The sequence below is a fragment of the Carassius auratus genome, unplaced genomic scaffold (genome assembly GCF_003368295.1).
Source record: "Carassius auratus strain Wakin unplaced genomic scaffold, ASM336829v1 scaf_tig00031797, whole genome shotgun sequence".
Classification (NCBI taxonomy): domain Eukaryota; kingdom Metazoa; phylum Chordata; class Actinopteri; order Cypriniformes; family Cyprinidae; genus Carassius; species Carassius auratus.
In genome coordinates, this window is record NW_020525949.1 from 166,034 (window position 1) to 186,818 (window position 20,785).

General features: G+C 35.8%; 1 protein-coding gene across 1 annotated transcript in view; it reads left to right on the top strand.

Annotated features, from left to right (window-relative positions):
• The window catches only part of LOC113080606 (roundabout homolog 1-like), a 202,810-nt gene that overhangs the window by 31,828 nt on the left and 150,197 nt on the right, over window positions 1-20,785 (top strand). The window lies entirely within an intron of this gene.

Genomic DNA, 20,785 nt, shown 5'->3' on the forward strand with positions numbered 1-20,785 from the left:
GACATCTTAAAGACGTCTAGCAGATGTTTGTACACAGCAGATGATTTCCAGGTGAAGCGATCATTAACAGATGTACGTGTGCTATCTGGGCTGGCACATATGGTTTATGACTTGCTTCCTTCTGTGAATCATAAGAAGATACTTTGAGAATTATATCTCTCTGTTTTTTCTCCCATACAGTGTAAGCCAATGAGCTCCAATCTTCTTTTGTGTTATACAGTTTTGGAATGACATGAGTAAGAAAATGATCAGAGAATTTTCATTTTTGGGTGGACTATCCCTTTAAACGAGTACATTATGAATTTTCATTTTATTTAAGGCTAAGGCTAAGAGGTTAAATAATGAATTATGTCTTTCTATCCTCCATAGCCAAACATTTTAGCTACTTGTTTCTGATGAAAACACCCTCATATCATCCAGGCAACTTGCATCAGATTCAAACTTAAAAATAAAAAAAATAATAGTCTTAAATGTAGCTAAACTTTCTAGTTTTGTTCATGGGGTGCATGTGAAACCCTTTGATGAAGGTTTTTCTCCTGATTGTTTCATTCACAGCGGTTGAACTAAGCCAGTCCCGTCTTATAAAGACTCACCCTCACCGTAGCGCCCCATTGATCCTCCCCTAAATGATTCCTCTGCTCCTCTTCGAGGGCTTACAGGCTTATTGATGAAAGCGAGGTCCTTTGCGTTATGTATTCCAGTTTACCCGGGGTATTTGCATTATGGATGTATGTGTATTTACTTAGCCCAATTAGTCGCTCCATGCGCTAAAGGAGCCATTTTGGATGTTAATTTGAAAACAAACTGCATCAATCATTCACATTCTGCTTTTTGAAGAAGGACGTTAATTAGTCCCAATGAAACTCTATGATTGCCTGTTTAAGGCTGAGGTAATGCTCGGGTTTTCTGTCGAATTCAGTCCATATATATATATGGTGGTACAGAAAGTCTTTTTACATAACCAGTCATTGTATCAAATGCTAATATGGTGTTTTGGTAGTACTGAATTATTGCCATACTTACACCATGGTATTTACATTGCAACTTCCAGAAAATATCATACTTCTGTGTTGCATATCCAAAAACACATTATGAACATTGTATCATCTTTAAAATGTGCTACTTTTTGTAAAAAAATAAGTATAATAATCATATTTTACTGGTCAAAATACACCTAAATCCCAAAATAGCACACAGAATAAAACGTTCCTTCCCATTGTTAACAAAATCTGTGCAGAAATTCATTCTGAGCAGGGAACAGAAATCCTTTGTTGAGTTATTGACTGTAAGTGAGATGCTGCCATCTACCGGTTCAGAGGCGACTTACAGCTGCAGATAGTTGAGGGAACAACCTCACTGACCCTCTGCTGTATGATTGATTAAAAAGTTTTTCAGAGAACACGCTGTCATTGAAAATGCCTTTGAGAACACGATCCTTTGAGGAATTTTTATTCAAAGAGAGCTTTTTGAAGAGCCATTTGCAAATGAAAGGCTCTACTGGGAGTGTATTTTTTCAGCCATATCTAAAGATTATGAGAGTTAAAAGACATCTCTACTGTTCTACATGACAGTGAATGTATTGATATTAGTCTGACAAAGTAATGACTCTCTTTAGACTATTCTTATTTAAAACTACTTTTTTTTTTTTTTTTTTAATAGCTGCTGTCGCCTCAAACACTTTTTAGTAATGCATCCTACACCACAGAGGTGACAGGGGTCCTTTGGTGCAAAAATCCATAATGTGTGCCAAAAAGTAATACTTAGTTTACTTATCTCTGGTGGAGTTATACTTCTTCCTCAACACTGCCATCTGCTGAAACTACTGTAGAAATGGAGAGGATATGTAAAAAAAAAAAAAAAGATAAAGATGGGGAGGATTTTTTTAAATATTGTTTTGCAGTAATATTGTTATTATAAAACAAAATATAATAATTTAATATAACACTATATTTATACTATTGTTTATTTGGGGGGGGGGGGGTAGCTTTTAATCATGTTTTAATTGTAATATATATATTAGAGAGAGAGAGACAGAGACAGAGACAGAGAGGAGGGAGAGAGAGAGAGAGAGAGAGAGAATAATTTGAACATTGCCCTCTGCTGGTCAGACTAATGTTACATAGAGAAACTTATGCTGAGACTGAAAGAAAAGTATTAAAATCTTATATCAAACTGGAATAACTTATGATAAATGTATTTTCTTTATTACTGTGATTTGTTTTAGCAAGTAAATTAAGTTTCACATGAACGCAAATACACTGAGGAAAAAAGATCAGTTTAGCTTCCTGTAGATGCAGACGTACATCCTCCAGCTGTAATTACTCTTACCCACTTCAGAGCAGTAAAGAGAGACGCTAACAGAACTAAATCCGTTCTGCGGGCCGCTAAAGCAGCAGTAAATCTGCCCGTGTGCACAGCGCGGTCTCTCGTTGGGCTCTGGCTCTATTATAAGAAAGCAGACGATGCAGAATTCATCCGAGCAGCAGAGGAAGAGTTTTACACTTCTTCTGCCTCATCACTTCATTCAGGGCAGGTCATCAGTCTCTAACCTGCCATGTTTCATGGCTCTCTATTTAAACCTCTGAAAGAGCGACATTACTTGTTTAAGGTTGAGGGAGTTGCAGCCTAGACTTTCCGAGCAGTTATGTGATATTGTAACCAGCCATTCGCTGAGCTGTTGGTGGAGCTAATTGGTATTTAATAAATGTATATAATTTAGTTTTTACTAATGTTTGTTGATGAACCATTGTGATAATGCTTGCTACAAAACTTGTTTATGAGCTGACAAGCTTTGGTGGCCAAATTACATCTCATCATTCCTTGCAGCAGCACAAGACTGCTAATATGCATAAAGCAAAAATGTAATACTAAATGCACATCAGTTGCTCTTCGTTTTATTGCATTAGTACTAAGAAAGCTTTCTGTCTTCACCAGGAATCCAATTTGTTCACATAAAATTGTGAGTTTAGAAGAACTTCCCAGGAGAACATGAAGGCGGCATTAGATGCAAAGTAGCAGCTTCTAACAATTTCTAACAATTTCCGTTTCAGAGACCTTCAACAGTGTTCGTTTAGTATTCATTAAAGGCACAATATATCAAAACAAAGAAAGATGCAACGGTGGGATTTGCTGTGACTGAGTGTAGAATCATGGGAGTTGTGGTCTTCTTCCCTACAGCCAATGCAATCTGCTGGGATGAGCTAATCATTTATTAACGTAATAGAATGAAGAAGGGTGAGACTGAAAGCCGTTGAAGTGAAACGAATGATGTCTTTCTGAAAACAGGAATGAATTATTAAAAGTCCTAAACCATGATGCCTGGAGTCCAGGTCGTCAGGTTCTTACCCTCTAATTTTACAGATTCTGTGAAAAGAAAAAAGTGACCCCGTTCTTTGTCTCGAAATAAATAAGAAAGGCTTTGTGTAGTGCAAACTATAAAACAGCTCTTGACAATCTAACAAGCCTCATGATTACCCCGCTCACCTCATGAGTAATGGCTGCTGTTTGCCTGGTCTTGCATGCATTAACCTTCAGCCCACATCAGCTGTTAATTGATTCAGGCTCTCTGGAAGTGTTTCAGCCGCTCTGAATGAGGGATGCAGCTGGATGATTGTGGGGACGGAGCTGGTGTAACGTGGGCTCCTCATCTTGCACTAGCCCCGTGATATAATTTTTTAAAATAATATTGTACAGACAGGATAGAACAGTGTAGAGTGATTCCAATCAGGTCACACCACATAATATTGTAGGATTCATCAAATCCATTGCTAATACTTACTTGTGCTGTTGATTTTCTACCAGAAATGATGTCACTTCCTGCAGAATTTCCTGTAGCAGTAAGTGAGGTTGATTTCTGAGAACATAGCAAACACCTGTAAGTTGATTATCAATACAACAATGAAAACATTGTTTCTTTTTGCATGGCAAAAATAGTAAATATATATACATATATATATATATGAGACTTAAAAAAAATGTTATTGTTAAAGCCATTGTCTGTAATAAGATCACAGAGTAAATTTGGTGAAGCCTCATATATATATATTTTACAGCTCAGATGATGGACTGTAAAAAAGGGTGCAAGCAGAGGAAGAGATTGAATTGGAGATGCTGGATTTCCATTCACTCTGTGTGTGTGTGTTGGCGATTGAGCATCTCTAAATCACAATTGTGGAGTTGTGGACAAGGTCAACTGAAGAAAAACTCGGCTGCTTTTCTAGGGAGGCCACAGCTCGCTGCTGTTTTACTTATTGCTTCCAGCCTTTATATCTAAAATAGGTGACGTCCTGCCAAAAAACAATGAATGGTTTCAGGGTCATAATTCAGTTTTTGACTTATTTGCTTCACTCATGCATCCTCATATTATAGATCTCCTGTTTTGATGGTTGTTGAAGGGTTTTGGGCCAACTTTTGTTAAGAAATATTTCTATATCGTACATGTAAATTGTTATGCTGTTTAATTTTCTGTTGACCATTTGAACAAATGTGTCGTGGTTTATATTTTCATCCTCATCGTGGGCAGGTCTTATCTAAAAGTTGCTGTATTACTTGCCAAATGACATTATATTGGCAATGTGACATCTATGGTAACAAAGTAGGCCGCAGGGTCCTTGGCTTCCTCATAAAAGTAATTTCATTGTAGGAGTAATCATTAAAGTTTCATCAAAGCAGGGCTTCATCAGCTGCTAATGTAAGCTCATTTACTTTTTTCATATATTTTCAAGCTATCAATAAATGAAGAAAGGGCTTACAGCATCATGCAGCACTGTCACAAGGATCTAAATGGCATTTTAAGGTGTTGATGTCCATCTCCATTTATTTCACTTGATCAAAGAAACAAGCTGAAATTCTTGATCACACTTCAGCAAGCAGATGTAAGCATGTGGTTTAGTGTTTATCCAGAAATCTATGATTCCTGTTTGGTTAGTTTTTGTGTGTATGTGCAGAGAGTTTTTTGAAAGACAGCATGATATGTATGTATACAGAATATTAGTGGTTAATTAATGTTCCCGGAATCAAAATTAAGCGAAGCTATTGAGCAGCACTTTGTCATTTAAATGGTGTATGTCTGCATGTATGTATGTGCATGGAAGACTCAAAATAATATTACATAGTTAAAAGCTCATCCAAAAAGAAAACACATTTGTGTGTGAACAGGTGTGTGCTGTCTGTGGCAGTGGGCCGTGATGTTTGATGCCTGTGTGGAGCTTGATAGACACGCTTGAGTAACAAATACAACTATAATATGAGAGCATTTTGGGGATACATTTTTTCAAAAACATTGTACTCTCCCAAAACCTAACATTGTTAGAAAATTCAAATATTGCAACTAAAATCACATTGCAATTACAAAGTAGTAAGTTCCCAGGAGGACTGTAAAGAGCATTAATGTGTGAGCCTCTCTCACGTCAGGGAAGCTGTTACTCGCCTGACAAGAGCTGCCTTAATCGAACGTTTGCCACTTGTTAGCTTGAATTGACTTTCTCTCTTATACACACACACACTCTCTCTCTCTCTATCTCACACACACACTCAGTTGCCGTGGCTGCAGGACTCAGCCATCCACTTTTGATTTATCTGCTGTGTTCATATCAACAGAAGCTTCTCCCTGGTGCCTCTGATGAGGCGGCTGTAACAGGGACCGTCGCTGCTGTCCAGAGGTGTAGCAGTGTGCAGATATCTTTCTGACACCTGGCCATGCTGATCACCGACAACTCTCGTCTTCCAAATTGTCCAAATTGGATTTCAACTGGAGCAAGAGTGTGTCTAGAGAGCTGCTCGGCTGGCGTGGTAGTAAATATTCTGGAGTGACTGAGTGGGATGTAAAGATCAGTATTGTGCTGCTGAACCTGGGATTTCTTGACTCATCTTCTTCTGGTTTTAAAGTAGCAGCGTGCAGTTTATAGTGACACTTCTGAAGGGTTATACAGCTGGATGTGATGTGATGTGATGTGAAGCTGCGTGTGGATCTTTCTCTCTGGAGTCATACTGGAATGAAGGCAGTGCTGGTGTTACCCATCGCTCTCCTGCTGCTGGGGTCTGGACTGCGATCGGGCTAAGCTGGGATGGGGACAAGCCAGGGCGAAAAAAGGGTGGGTGGAGATGGAAAGGGGACAGGTCTCGTAAGTAACCGTCCTGCTCTTAATCCCTTTTTTTTGTCCTCAATACATTTTGGGGTGTTCCTGTGCCCTCTTCTTTCAGGATTTGTCATGTTGTTTTACTTTTCTTGCATTGCTGTGGTTTTCTCAGCCTCTGTTGAATGTTTTCTGTTGATTTCCATCATAGTTTTTTGTGTGTGTGTATGTGTGTGTGTGTGTGTGTGTGTGTGTGTGTGTCTTCTGCTATACAAAATACATTTTTAAAATCCCTGAATTTATTTAATTGAAAATGCAAAATATATTTTTTTCATGTGATGCAAACCTGAATTTTCAGCATCATTATTTCAGTCTTCAGTGCCACATGATCCTTTAGAAATCATTCTAATATACTGATGTAGTGCTCAAGTAATATTTCTTATTATTATCAATGTTACAAACAGTTGTGCTGCTTAGTATTTGTGTAGAATATAATGTGATACATTTTAAATACGGAGTGTCTATTTACACTAAATGCAAATAGCCCGCCTTGTTGGCCGAGGCTATTTACACTAACTCCCCACAAACGAGTGATGGGGAAAGTCAATACTATAAAAGACGGCTGTCAGTCATCAGCTCCAGTGGCATAGATGGTACAGTGCGTACAGTATTTAGGGTAGGTGTAGGGAGGGCTTTATTGTCCCAATAAGGTGGCATCCATTTAATAATTTGAATTAAAATGATATAATTTACACTCAATCCATTATTATTGCATACTGTTTTATAATGTACTACTATGATACTGAAGTGCAGTTTTGCCTGTATTTGAGTAGGTATTACAAATAGCAGAAAATCCTGTTATTTTAACAGTGTAAATAGAATGTATTACTGTCTGAACTTAGTGTAAACAGCATATTGTTAAAAATACTGCAAGTTTCACTTAGTGTAAATAGCATCCATCACTATTTGCACTTAGTGTAAATAGCATCTATCCCTGAGAAAATAAACTATTTTTACTTAGTGTAAATAGCCTCTATCATGCAAATAGCCACTGCCTTTTATATACTGTATATTTTCAGGATTATATATATTTTCAGGAACATTCAGGATTATGTGATGAATTTAACATTCAAAATAAATAAATATTTTGTAACAATGTATATGTATTTATTGTCTCTTTTGATCATTGTAATGTGCCCTTTTTGAATAAAAACATTTTTTTTCTTTAATTCCACTGGACAAAATCAGTCCCGCGCCAACATTTTTTTTTTTTTTCAACTGACTGTATTCAGCTTCACACTCCTCATTGAATGTCTTATGACAGATCATCAGTACAGAACCAAACAGAGCAGTCTGTTGTCTAAAGTTCTCCTCTTGCTCTTGTGCGTGATCAGTGATGAGCAGCGTGTGAGAGCCCAGTAAAAGCATGCACACTTAAGACGTCCATTAGTGATGTTTAGATGCAAGTGCAGGGCATAGAAGGCCTGTACTTATCATCAGAACTCTATCAACTCTTAGGATTGTCAGAAGACTCTTTGTGGGGACATTGAATGACTGCCAAAAAGTGTGTTTGAGGATTGCTGATCTGACTCTAATGCTTTTCTAGAGATATCCTGGCAAATGTTATTTTAATATTAAAAGCTGAACTTATTACATGCATAACTATTCAGTTATTTTAGTGTCTCATTCAGCAGCATTACACATATTGGTCCTGTTATGCATTCTTGCATGGACCAAATGTTTTCTGGTCTGGAGGCATCATAAATCATGCGCTGGTTACTGTCTGTGTGGCTCAATGTGGTTTGAGTTGTTTGAGATTCAGCATTTGGGTTCCATGTGGTTTCAAACTTGCGACCATCTGTTTCGTGACCTTTTCTCTCTGTGAACTATGATGGTGTGAAAGCAGAGTCAGGTGCATGCTGGAGAAAAGCTGAAAATATTTAGTGTCAGATTTATTTAGTTATATTTGGTTTATTAGAGTATCATTTGCTATTTTAACATACTAGGAGGACAAGGAGGTTTAGTTTAAGATTAATCATTATGCTGGGTACACACCAAAAGATAATCAGGCTGATTTTGGGCCGATTTCCCCCCTTTCGACAATCCTATCTATGTCCTGATTATCAGATTTTCACTTGGTGTGAGGTGTGTTAAGAGTGTCCGAATCATAAATATTCAACGTTTAATGTTTACGATCAGAAATCCTGATGTGTGGGGGGAACCCCGAGAAAAAACGTGTGCACAATCTGGAGATTATCACGTGAAACGAAACAATATCCAATCAGAAAGCGAATGATCACGTTCTTAGTGTGATGTAAGATCTGATAACAATTATTTAAAGTTTATTTAATAAGGCAATTTCAAAGAGAATAAGATATCTTTTCCAAGAGATAACTGAGAACAAAAATTATAAAAAAAAACATAGCTGTGTGATTTTCTGACCATTGCTCACCTCTAGCTCACTCGGTAACTTGTACAGATCATGTCCCCGCCATCTCAATTACTTTACCCAAACCCTTTTCTTATTTTTCCGTGAATTTTTGTGTGAAAATCATTCCAAACACTATCATTGCAATTTCTTCCTGCATATCATCCGCAATGCTTATTCTGAAGTCTCGCGAGATTTTGCGAGATTTCCTGTGTTCACAGTCGAGACTCTGAATGAAATGTGTTCGTGTGTGGTGTGTTGGTGTATAAATGAACTTTACAAAATTTGTCCACTAACTTGTGTAGATTCAGATTTGGAAAATATAAAACATAAGATTCTATTCAGATATTTTATTTTTACCTAATGCAATTAGAGATTTAACTTTTTAACCTGGCACGGGTCATGATAATGTGATTTCCCATTCATTTTCACCATTAGAATTTTCACCAGCTCCACTATGAATCACATTTCAATCTTTGAATGAAGTACTTTTATTATAGTACTTCAGTGGTAATATAAAACTAAATGTGTATATTATGTTTGTGTGTGTGTGTGTGTGTGTGTGTGTGTTTTGAGAGCATAGGAAGGCCAACTTGATTAAAACAGAAAACTGTCAAAATAAGTTTTTGACATTAACAGATCCGAACTTGAACGTGAAATTGAGAGACATCACAGCACCCTCAGGGGTCACTGAGGAAATGTTCAGAACTGTTACAAACCTTAAAATAAAGATCTTACAGAACCATGGCAGAAAGATAACTAACTAAAAATGAAATGCGGTATGATTCTGCAGAAGAAAACATCATATGTGTGAAATTTATCAGTGGCATTCCTCAGGGCTCTATCCTTGGCCCATTTTCACTTTGATTTACCACAGTGTTGATTTCTACTTTATAAGCGGACTTTCTTTTACTAATGGCTACATTACAGCAGAGAGCTTTTGAAAATAAAATGAGCATCCTTCCATTACCTATCAGAGTTCAGGAAGTGGTATCTGATGTGTGGTCTAATGATGCTCGCTCATAAAATGTCCATTTAGTCGCACATTCTCTAGGCTGCAATAACATGCATGAGCACAGCTCACCTTTAAAAGCGATAACGTCAGCCGTGCTCAGCGGCTTGCAGGTCACTGTCATAACCTGTAGGTAAACTCAAATGCATTGTTAACCAGATAAACACAAACAAACACAATTCTGGCTTGTGTTTTATATGAGGACAAACAGAAAGCGAAAAGAGGACAAGGTGCTCTGGGAAAGTTGAGTGGATGTGATAAATAAAACAAACATACTGTCAGGTCTTGTTCAGACAACAGAGTGAATATTTGATCCTTCTTCTAGAATGTTCTGACTAAAGGTGTATTTTATTTCCCTCGGTGGCTGTCAATTCAGTGATTGCTGAGGAGCAACATGATCTCACTGAGAGAAGAAATGGACACGATTATGACTTGTGAAAGCTCAGGGAATGCATTTGCTTTCGAGAGTGAGAACAAAGGCAGATGCTGTCAATTAATTTTTCTGTATGTATATTCAACTGGCTCTCCCTCAAGGCCTATGTAATTTCTCGCATTACCAAGTCCTTCAAGCAGCTAATGTATCTAAATGTGTACAGTATGAAAGCAGACACTTTTTTTACACTTTCACTTCTACCTGCTTACTTAAACTCAACTTGAAATACATTTTTGTATGTTAGAGCTATGGTGTAGCTTAGTATAGTGTGATAAGTAATTTCTGTGTTAATTATATATTTGAGGTATTTGGCTCACAAGATCACAGTTTATATGTCCTGTAGTGTGCTGTAGGATAAATAATAATAAAAAGCTGATCTAAAAAAAGCTATTCTTCTCTCATTTTAGTGTTAAAAGTACACGATTATTCATATGTTTAGGGTCATTAAGATATGTTTTTAAATACATTAATACTTTTTTTTTTTTTTTAGAAATGGATTAAGTTTATCAAAAGTGACATTTAAAATCACACTTTATATAAAGATAGATATTGTTAAAAAGATTTATAAAAAAAATATTATATGAAACAGTTATTTATTTGTTTGTTTATTTACATATTTATGTATTTATTTTTTATTTACATTACACTTTAATTGTAATTTATTTGTAATTTTTAATTTAAGCTAACAGGTATTAACCTTGCACAACAGTAACATCGATCTACATTTTAATTGGTATTCTATGTGATTGTGTCAGTGTGCTTGAGCAGGTGTGTGTGTGCTGTCTTGTCTTAAATATAGACAATGTGCATTAGAATAATAAAGACCTGTGCAATAGGCCAGCTGCTAATTAAAATAAGGACCCAGATGCACCGTCTCTCATTTTCAGTTTCACGTCTGCTGCTCTTTCATTCACAGTCTCTCTCACTCGCTCTCTCTGTGCTTCAGGAGGTTTGAGGTGTCTTTAATTAGCCAACAATGAGCGTTGAATCTCAATTACTGTACGCTCCACAAGGTCAGAGCTCAGAGTGACTACTGGCGAAGGGCGGCGCATCTGAACCTCACAGCATCTGTGGAACCAATTCGGGCTTTGGACAATTGAAATGAAATGGGTTTTTTAATGAAATTGCTTTTAATTGATCAGATTACCTGGGAAAATCATAGACGTTAGCATTGTGCTTTGTGTAATATCCTGTTGTAGACAGCATAGACATGTTGTTACCAACAGTGACAGACTGATATATCAGACTCAAATTCCCTACTCACATTTTTTTATAAAATACAGAGAGGGTTTTTATAGCTGGACTCTATCTCACGCTTTCCACCGAGAGGAATGTGACTTCGGACTTAGCAGGTTGTGAATCATGGAAGGAATTGAAACTTTCTTGGGCAGGAGCGAAAAAACAGGTGGATTAAGAGGATGAGAGACAGCCAATAAATTAAAGGCTCTGAGAGGCAGTCCATTAGGAAAGGGGGGGGGGGGGGGTGCCTCAGGGGCTCTTGGGATCTGATAGAGGTCATAAGGTCATAAGTCTGCTCAGGAAGGAACTTATGGAGTTCAAAGCAGATCAGAGAGTCCTTTGAAGAAGAGTTTTCTTTCCTTTACGATGCCCTCATTTTCACACATATATGAACACAAATATTGATTGTGCACACATGCACACTGCTGTAAAATACACTGTGTCCCGGTCAAGACACCTTCTCTTGGGATGACACTAACAGGAGAGAAGTGCTCCTCAAAACACATGTTGCTGGTATGTTACTTCTACATTATGATTTTGTTATTTGCTACTTGAATAGGTTTCTTAGATGTTGTTAATTGATCAGCTTTCTCTAACATAGTTTTACATAAAATATTAAGATTATCTTATGAAAGGTGATTCGTTTTCATTTGGCAACTCTGCAATACGACGGGATTATCCATTTCTCATTGGTATTTTCTTTTTATGTCGTATCATTATATTCATTAATTTATTTGAATAAATTTTGTATTTACCTTGATACAATTGTATTTATACATATTTTGTATTATTTTTCAGTTTTATTATTTATTTTTCTTTTTTTTATGTTTTAGTAGTTTTGTGTGTGTGCGTTTCCATATAGTTTTTATTATTATTTATATATTTTTTAGTTATTTTAGGTTTAGTTATTTTAGTACATCAAGTTAAACTAAATTTAAATATTGTAATGTAACTAGCTGAAAGTTTTTTTTTCATAATTAATTTTATTTCTGTTGAATGTAATAGCCCTCATATAGACTTTCCAATTGACATTGAGTGTCCCCACCCCCCCCCCCTTTTTTGTAATAAAATGTCTTGTTTTATTTATTATTATTATTATTTTTTTTTTTTACATTACTTGAATAGGAAGATTTTGACATGCTACATCTCTGACACTAGGGGCAGTATAATTTTTACCTCAAGGTTTAAAGATGAAGTATGTAATCCTACAATTCTCACCAAGAACTGGGGTCAAAATGTGAATTAACATGAGCATCGCTCTACAGTTGAGAATTTGGTGAGATTGTTGTTAGTAAATGCAAACTTGACTTCCTTTCCAACAGGTAAGCCTGGCTAGCCTACTTCCTTGTTTACATGAGCTTTTTAGATATAAGCTAAATTTTACTGGCTGGATTGTTACTGGAGGAGGCAATTGGAGGTATTGGAATTAATCATTATTTTGCTAGTTAGTCAAAACTAAGAGACTGTACACTGAGAAGGTGTGGAAAAGAGTTACAGATTTCAAGGCCTCAGAAATATAGGCATCTCTGTGGAATCCAATTTCTATTAGAGAACGAATCCCGCAGAGTGTGTCTTTGAAATTGTAATTGAAGATTACAACATTATTTCCCCTGTTATATTCCTTCTAGATCACTGGATGTTCACACATAGTTAGATGCTCTGATGTGAAGTTTCAGGACACTAGGCCTTTTATTAGGATATACTTTATAATTCTGAGCACACACCTAAATATGCTTCAGCAATGGAGCGATTCCGTTTTTGGCCACAATAAGGAAAGGACTTTATGACAGAAAAGCCATAAGCTGGTGGTTAAGATGGTGTAGATATAAGGAAATGAATGGCACATTCATGGCACATGGCACAAATGAATGGAAATTCGAGGACAAACAATGGGAGGTGTTGCTTTTCACCGTGGCCTCTCTTTTGTGCTGTTCTAGAGTGAGAGACAGGCAGAAATAAAGCTTTTGTTTTGGCCGATTTCTAATGCAATGGGTTAAGTATTGAAATTGTCGACTGGAGACAGATTTAAATAATTGCGAGACAATTTAAGAAATAAAAGAAACATGGTTAGATCAAAATGAACATCTCATTCTGTTCCTGAAACATAGTCATTTGCAGTAATGTTTTATATTTCCAGAGCTTGCATGAAGGGTCAGAAGGTGAATATTTAACTTGCACTGTAGTTTCTTGCAGTAAATGAGTTTGAGCAGTAATTAATTTGCATATACTTTGAAAAATAAAACTGTAGTATTGTATTTTTTAAATATGAGAAAAATGTAAGTGGCTATTGCTCTCCACCACAATCTGTTTCATAGAAAGTCAGCTATACTAAAACAACAGACATATTATTATTATTATTATTTGTCTTATGTGAATTCTTCTCTTCAAATCAATATGTTTGGTTTAGCCTATGGTATGGGTGTCAAGCCAATCGGCATTCTGGGTACATAACTAATCAACAGCTACCAATAAACAGAGGTGTTTGTTTGTTTGTTTAAATAAATTAATAAATAAATACTGGTCTAAATGCATCAGTATTTCAGATTAGTAAATGACATGCTAATATTTCAGGTTTAGTTTTGTTATAGAATAAATATATCTCTCTCACACACACAGACATATAAATTGTTGCTGTTATTATAAAAATAATAACATTATGAAATATGAAAAAAAATCACAAATGTTATTTTATATTATTTGTTTTGTACATTTTTATATTAGGATAAAATGCACATATTATAGAGTTTTTAACTTCATTGACCAACAAATAAATAAATACATTTTAAAGAATATTATTTAAATAATAAAATGTATTATTATTTTAAAAATATTATTTAATAAAATAGTATTATTTAAAAAAAATGTATGTGTTGAAATGTATGCACATTTTTCATTAAAAATGCTGCAATAAATAAATTAATAAAGTACTTGTAATATAACAGCTTTAAATTCATTAACACAATGTTACTAGAAAATGATGACGTCAATTTTCTAGCTTTTTTCAAATGTATCACAAATAATTTATGCAATTAGTGTGAATTGTGTGATGTCTGTGGGTGAGTGGTGAATTACAGTAGGGCGGAAGTTAACATCTGGTTTGTGATGACACTGTAACCGTCAAGGACATATAATACTGGTATTGTGTGAAACCAGGGATATGAAGAAGTGTGTTTGTAATCATATACACAGGTTAAAAGAGGTCTCCATAACCTGAAGGATCACATCACATCGTATGCATCCTGTATGTCAGCTAAAAACACTGACAGCCGGGTGGAGCACGCTTTCTTCTAATGTTTTCTAATGAGATGCGTCTCATTCTAATGAAATATTTCAATTTGTTTTATGACCTGTAATTATGCTGTCATCAGTCAGCAGTCCCTTCAGCAAAGACTCAAGCAAAAACAAGTTCAGGTTTGATTATGTGATGGGCTTAAAGAGTGCAATGACAAAAGAGGCTTTAGAAAATACAGCATTGTTTTTTTTTTCTGCAAGACAATAAGCTTGCATTTTAAAGATTTTCCCACAGTTTTAACATAATATAAAGAGTGAAAAAACGTTCATTTTTAAGCTGCATTATGAACAGTTAAGTACTACGTTACAGCTTCAGCAACATCAGGTTTAAACAGATCATTTATAACTCTTAAAAATGCACTTTAATGTCTTTAATAAATCACGTCATCATGGCATATTAAATACTTGTGAGTAGACCGCAATCCCATAAAATACTCCTCAGATTTCCATAGAAGACAGATTTCCTTTAGAAGTTCCCCACATCCATATCACTTGTGTTTGTCTTTTTGATAGTTTTATTGTGTCACTGAAATGTTATATGCAAATAATCATAATTGATATAATTTGTTTTATAACTCATAATCTCAGCTTCCCCGACCACCCACAAACGCCTTCCATCTTCCACTGCCCCGGAGCATAAATCATTTATACAGTGTTGATATACTGTGAATTCTTTACAGAGTAATCTTTCAGTAGGAATTACACCCACTCTGTCCCACAGTCCCCTCAGGTTAAAGATGGCAAATCCATTTAACAGCGTCATTCTCCTTCAGCCAAGATCTGTAAGCGAGGAGCTTGAGCTCTGAGACATTATTTCCTGGTATGTTGATAAAACAGAGCAGCGTTTCTCAGAAGGGATGCAAATTCTGCTGTCGAACTGTGGTGTCAGTGAAATGCATATACAGTAGTTCCACAAGTCTGTGCATGTAAAAGTGTGCGGATGTGAATGTTTGTTTGTGAGCCTGGAAAAGGCAGATAGGCTCTTGCTGTTTGTTCAGCTTGCCTGACTCTGGATCAGACGGCTGGTGAACTGTGACCAAAGCTTTCAGCTGAAAAATCACACTCTAATTATTCTTAAAGTGTAAATTATCTGCTCCGTTAGATCCCGTTTTTCATTTGAGTGAATAATTTAAAGAATTTCAGTATTCATTTTATTCTAATAACGTGATCCTTTGAAATCCATGACTGACTGTTAAAGGGCAGTTTATAAAAAAAAAAAAAATGAAAATTATATCATCTTAGGTTATTTATCTTTTTGATCTTAAACGCACACACACACACACAAAACAAAGTACATACCATATTTCAAATCTCATGAATCTTAAGCAATTGTTAATTAAAAATGACATTCTACCTGTATAAATCTTGAGAATTGTATTGTTTGGCTTATTTCTAAACCATTTGCGATGTTAAGGACATGTTGTTTTCCAGTTAGAATGCCACAGAAAGCCTCTATAACAATTATTGAATCATTTCAGGGTAAGTGAGGTTAGTACTGAGAGTATAAGTCATCTATCTTTCACTTTCTCCCTCACACATGCAAATAAGGCCAAGAATGTATCATCATTTAGTAGAGTTTTATTTTTTTTTAAATGAAACCTTGACTCTTTTGCCCACAACAAAGTGCAGCAGTGGTTGAAGATTGATGTGATTCAGACATGAACATGCGGTGGAATAATGCCGCTTCAAAGCCTGGAGCTCTGGTGAATTAGCAGAGGTTCTGTCACACTCTTAATAAATCTAGAAGAATTCCCCTGCTATTGTCATGGTGGCACGCAGCGGCTGTAAGCCTGAAGGAAGCTTGTACTGTTGAAAGCCCTTTTCTAATAGAAATAGAAATTTTGAAAGAACCGTGACCTTGAAGGAATGTACCCTGGACCTCAGAGTTAGTTTTTAGAATGAATGTCTCTGTATGACTATTCTTTATGGAGCAAATGATTATTAACATCATTTTAAAAGAACAACTTTGCACTCACCAAGGCTGTATCTTTTTGATAAAAAATACAGTAAAAACAGTAATATTGCAAAATATTATTAAAGCATCATTACTGATCTTGAGTGTCAAATGCTGATTTGCTGCTCAAGAGACATTTTAGAGTTTTATAAAGATATAAATATGATGCTTAATATTTTTATGGGTTTTTTGTTTTATACATTTTTTTGGGCCAGGAGTTTTTGATTAATCAAAAGTTCAAAAGAACAATGTTTGTTTGAAATAAACATAACCGTGTTAAAAGTCTTAGTCACGTTTGATCAATGTGTCCTTTCTGAAAAATTTTCATTTATTAAAAAAAAAAGTATAATCTTACTAACCCCTATACTTCTGAACAGTTGTGTAACTGGGAAAAAATTAATAATAATAATAATAAAAAAATAATAATAATAATAATATATATATATATATATATATATATATATATATATATATATATATATATATATATATATATATATATATATAGTTACACTTTTACATTTCAAATATATTTTTTATGTACTTTTAACATCTTTTCTTTGACCTCTGTGTCACCTTTTATTCATATTACATTAGAACAACAAAGGAAGCCATTGATTTGTATCAAAAACTTGATTTGAACTTGAGCCAACATAAGCACCAAGGCTCAATTTATCATTTTAGTGACTTGAGAATGGCTTTTAAGTACACAATTACCTTCAGAGACCAAATAAACTTGAAGAAGAACTCAGAGAAAAAACCTTGCAAAGTGTGTCTGTCGGATTGAAGGTGGCTTGTCCTTGTGGCGATCATTAATCATGGCTGTAACTCGGCTTTTATAACGCTGCATTCAACAGCTGTGCCCTTTCACCACAGTCTTCAGGACCTGAAGTGGCTTTTCATTTAGTCGTCACAGAAGAGCTTATTGTACTGAGAGCTTTAACCTCTGTGGCCTGAGCGATGCCCATCATTTGCTCTGTTTAGCTGCATGAGACCTCGCCAGCTGTTCTGACTTTCACAGGCCTGCCACGAGTTTGACGTAGATTGATTGGATTATTCCTAGTGCACTTGAACGCGCGATGACCGCGGTGACTCACTGAGCCACAAGCATTCGCACCGGTGCTATTCAGAAGTTCTCCTTGCAGAATTCCTGATGTTTTTGGACAGCAGTTGTTGGATGTGTTTCAGGTCAGGTGGTCAGCAGATGATTGGACTTGTTTGTTTGGCGTTTGCAAGCTTAGTTGAATATGTGAATAAGCACCTGGATAATACATCCAACCACGTTGCTTAAAATAAATGAGGTTGGGAAGCCCCTCAAAGCTAGTCTGCCTTGCTTTATTTTTGAATTAAGTCATATTGCTTGATTATCAGATGAACAGTCTTAACTTTGCATTAAACCTAATGGTGAGTGAATGTCATTGTCTTATTGCATTGACTGCCATTGAACATTTGAATAATGTACTGGGCATTTACGACACTCAACTGGAAGACTGATTCTAGTGGATATTGCAGTTCAATTTGAATTACTTTTTTTTTAATTAGTCTGACTTTAATTAATTTTACCTTTTATACCAAAATCAAGCAATCATGTTTAAAGGTATCAAACAATATTTAATGTTACTTTTTTTTCTTTTTTTTAGATCCCTTCTTACTGTGATTGGTTTGTAGTTTGAGTGATTATATAAGCACGTTTTGTTTTTTATTTCAGAAAAAGACAGAAAAAACACAAATTATATGTCTTTTAATATCTCATGTATTCATCTTATACATCAGTAAGATTGGAGAACACACTTCTTGCTTTAGGTTCCTGCTTCTTATTTTATTTCTTTACAGAGAAAGTTTTGTCATGATAGCACAGTTTAAAAAAAAAAAAATGCAATTAAAGATTTTTCATAAATTTCCTGGGATATCTGTTTTCTTATACAATAATGTGAATATGTGGAGAACAAATGAAAACTTCTTAACTAGATTCCTTTCTTTTGCCCCCCCCCCCCCCATTAATTATACATCTCTACAATATACTGTTATTGTTTCTATTTATATTTCTCTTAAGGTGCCTTAGGGGAAACATCTGAGACATTTGAACTTTCATTAAAGTTGAAACTTCATTACAACATAACAACGAATTACATTAGGTTTCATAAGCTTCAGAAGAGCAATAAAAAGTGGGCCAATACTAACAACCTCAAGAGCACTCTACTGTAGATATTGAATGTCTATAAACTTTATTTAATATCTAGATGGTCTGATTCTCCTAAGCTCTGCTTATCTCTTTCTTTAGACAAAACAGCAGATTAGAATAGTGTGCACGAGAACTTTAACATTATAAATTTGATTGATTTGATCATTGTTGGATTGTTGCTGGCACAAGCCAGTGAATATGATTATTGCTGCATGTATCATTAAATATGATTAATTTATGGTCTTGACATATCATCTAAACAAGTTTCCAACATGATCCAACATTAGGTATTTTCAGCAAAGTGGGTACATTTTGGATCTAATTGTAATCAGAAGTAGTATGTTCTTCATATGTGTGGTTTCAAAGAGAAAGTATGTTCTCTTCCTCTTTCCTGCAGACCAGCAGCTTTGTCCTTCCACACATTCTTTCAACATAATCTTTGTTAATTTGCAGTCTAGTTGCACTGTTCACATAGTTATTTCTCTCCGCACGTGTTCATTGTGTCCAGCTAAGTTCGATCATGTGACTTAATTAAACCCCTTTCATAAGTCAGGTCCTTTAAGCAGAACTAAAAATGAGAAACTGCAATCAAAAAAAGTGTTAAAGTGTACTGATTAATACTGTGATTCATTTTCTTAACATTTCCCCTGCCCTCTCCTGCCTTGAAAAATAATTAACCGAGTGATGGCGGACTCAACAAATGGCCTTGATTTTTAAAGCCATTGAGATAAACGAACCCAATTACTGTTGTTGTGTTTATGTCTGGGCCCGCTGTTATTGAACTAGTTCATCACCTTCTCCTTAAATCAATAAAGCCAGAAAACGAGAAAGCAGGGTGTGTGTCTGAAAATAAGTGGGCAGCCGGGGCTTTGGGGTGCATGGGGAACATCCTATGTGGACATGTCAGCTAGCCGCATAAGGTTTGGTTTAATTAGCCACCAGGGGAGGAAGGGCGTTTTGGATTGGTTTGTGTGGATCAGGGCCATTTGAATGTGAGGGAGCACCAGGTTTTTGTTTGTGTGTCCTCCAGGGCATCTGGGTACACCACCTGTCAATGAGTTGTGGAGCGTACTTTCTAAACCCTACCATAAATCCCAAATTCTACGGTCTGTGCAGTTTTGGAGCTATAATATTCAAGGTTTCCTTGTCTACATTGATTCCCCATGGGGATATATAATATTTGTAATATTTTATAAATATAATCAAGATTTCTATATATATTTTTTTTTAAGTTGCATGCATATTATCCCAAATAGCTGATCTATAGATGTAAATGTCAATTTTAAGCTTATACATTTGTGTGTAGTTGTCGTGTAGAATTTTGTGAATGTTGGCTATTCCAGTTCTTTGGAATTCTGTGGGTTGAGCAAATTGTGTAGAGACAAGTTTTATGTTTGTCAAGCATGTACAAATTAATTGATTAAAAGCTGTAAATATGTCTGTGCTTGTAGACCTGGTATTAAAATCTTATTTATTGAGTCATTTGCATCACAAAGAGCTCAGGTTTTGGGGTTTGAACAGAAGCGCTAATGGTATGGTGAAGTCAATATGGTGTCTATACACAAACAGACAGACTCAAGTAAATGTGTGAGTTCTACGTGTTTGCATGCATGCTGTTAAATGTTCATAAAGTGTCCTTTTACATTGCTAAAAGTGTACAAATGTTAAAAATGTGCAAACATGTATTTTCACTGCTTTAATGCTTCCAACACAAGCTAGCCAAAAGTCTCATGATGGTCTCGACCTTGAGATTCTGTGAATGTACCCAGCGAGGTGTTTGTTGAGATACTGCCATCTCAGCATAACGCAGGCTAAAAGTGGCATTTCACTAAACGCTTCAACAGAAGCGCTAGCTAGTGTGGCCCAAGTCATAAAACAGGCATTTGAATTCTCCTGAAAATAATTCAAACACTCAGTAATGACTTTAAAATGTTGAAACAGCAGCACTGTTCGTTAGAGAGCTCTAGCGACAGCGTGAACGAAAGGACAGACAGTGGTCACACTTCCCCGAGCTCTAAGTGCTCTCCAATGACTTCCTTTTGTTTTGCCTGTCTGCCTTTTATTCTCTGTAAATTATGTCAATCTTCATTCACGATCCTGATGGTCCTGACAGGATGCTTCCCAGTCATCTGGCCCATTCTGAGCCCCTTTATATTAAACAGGCTCCTTCAC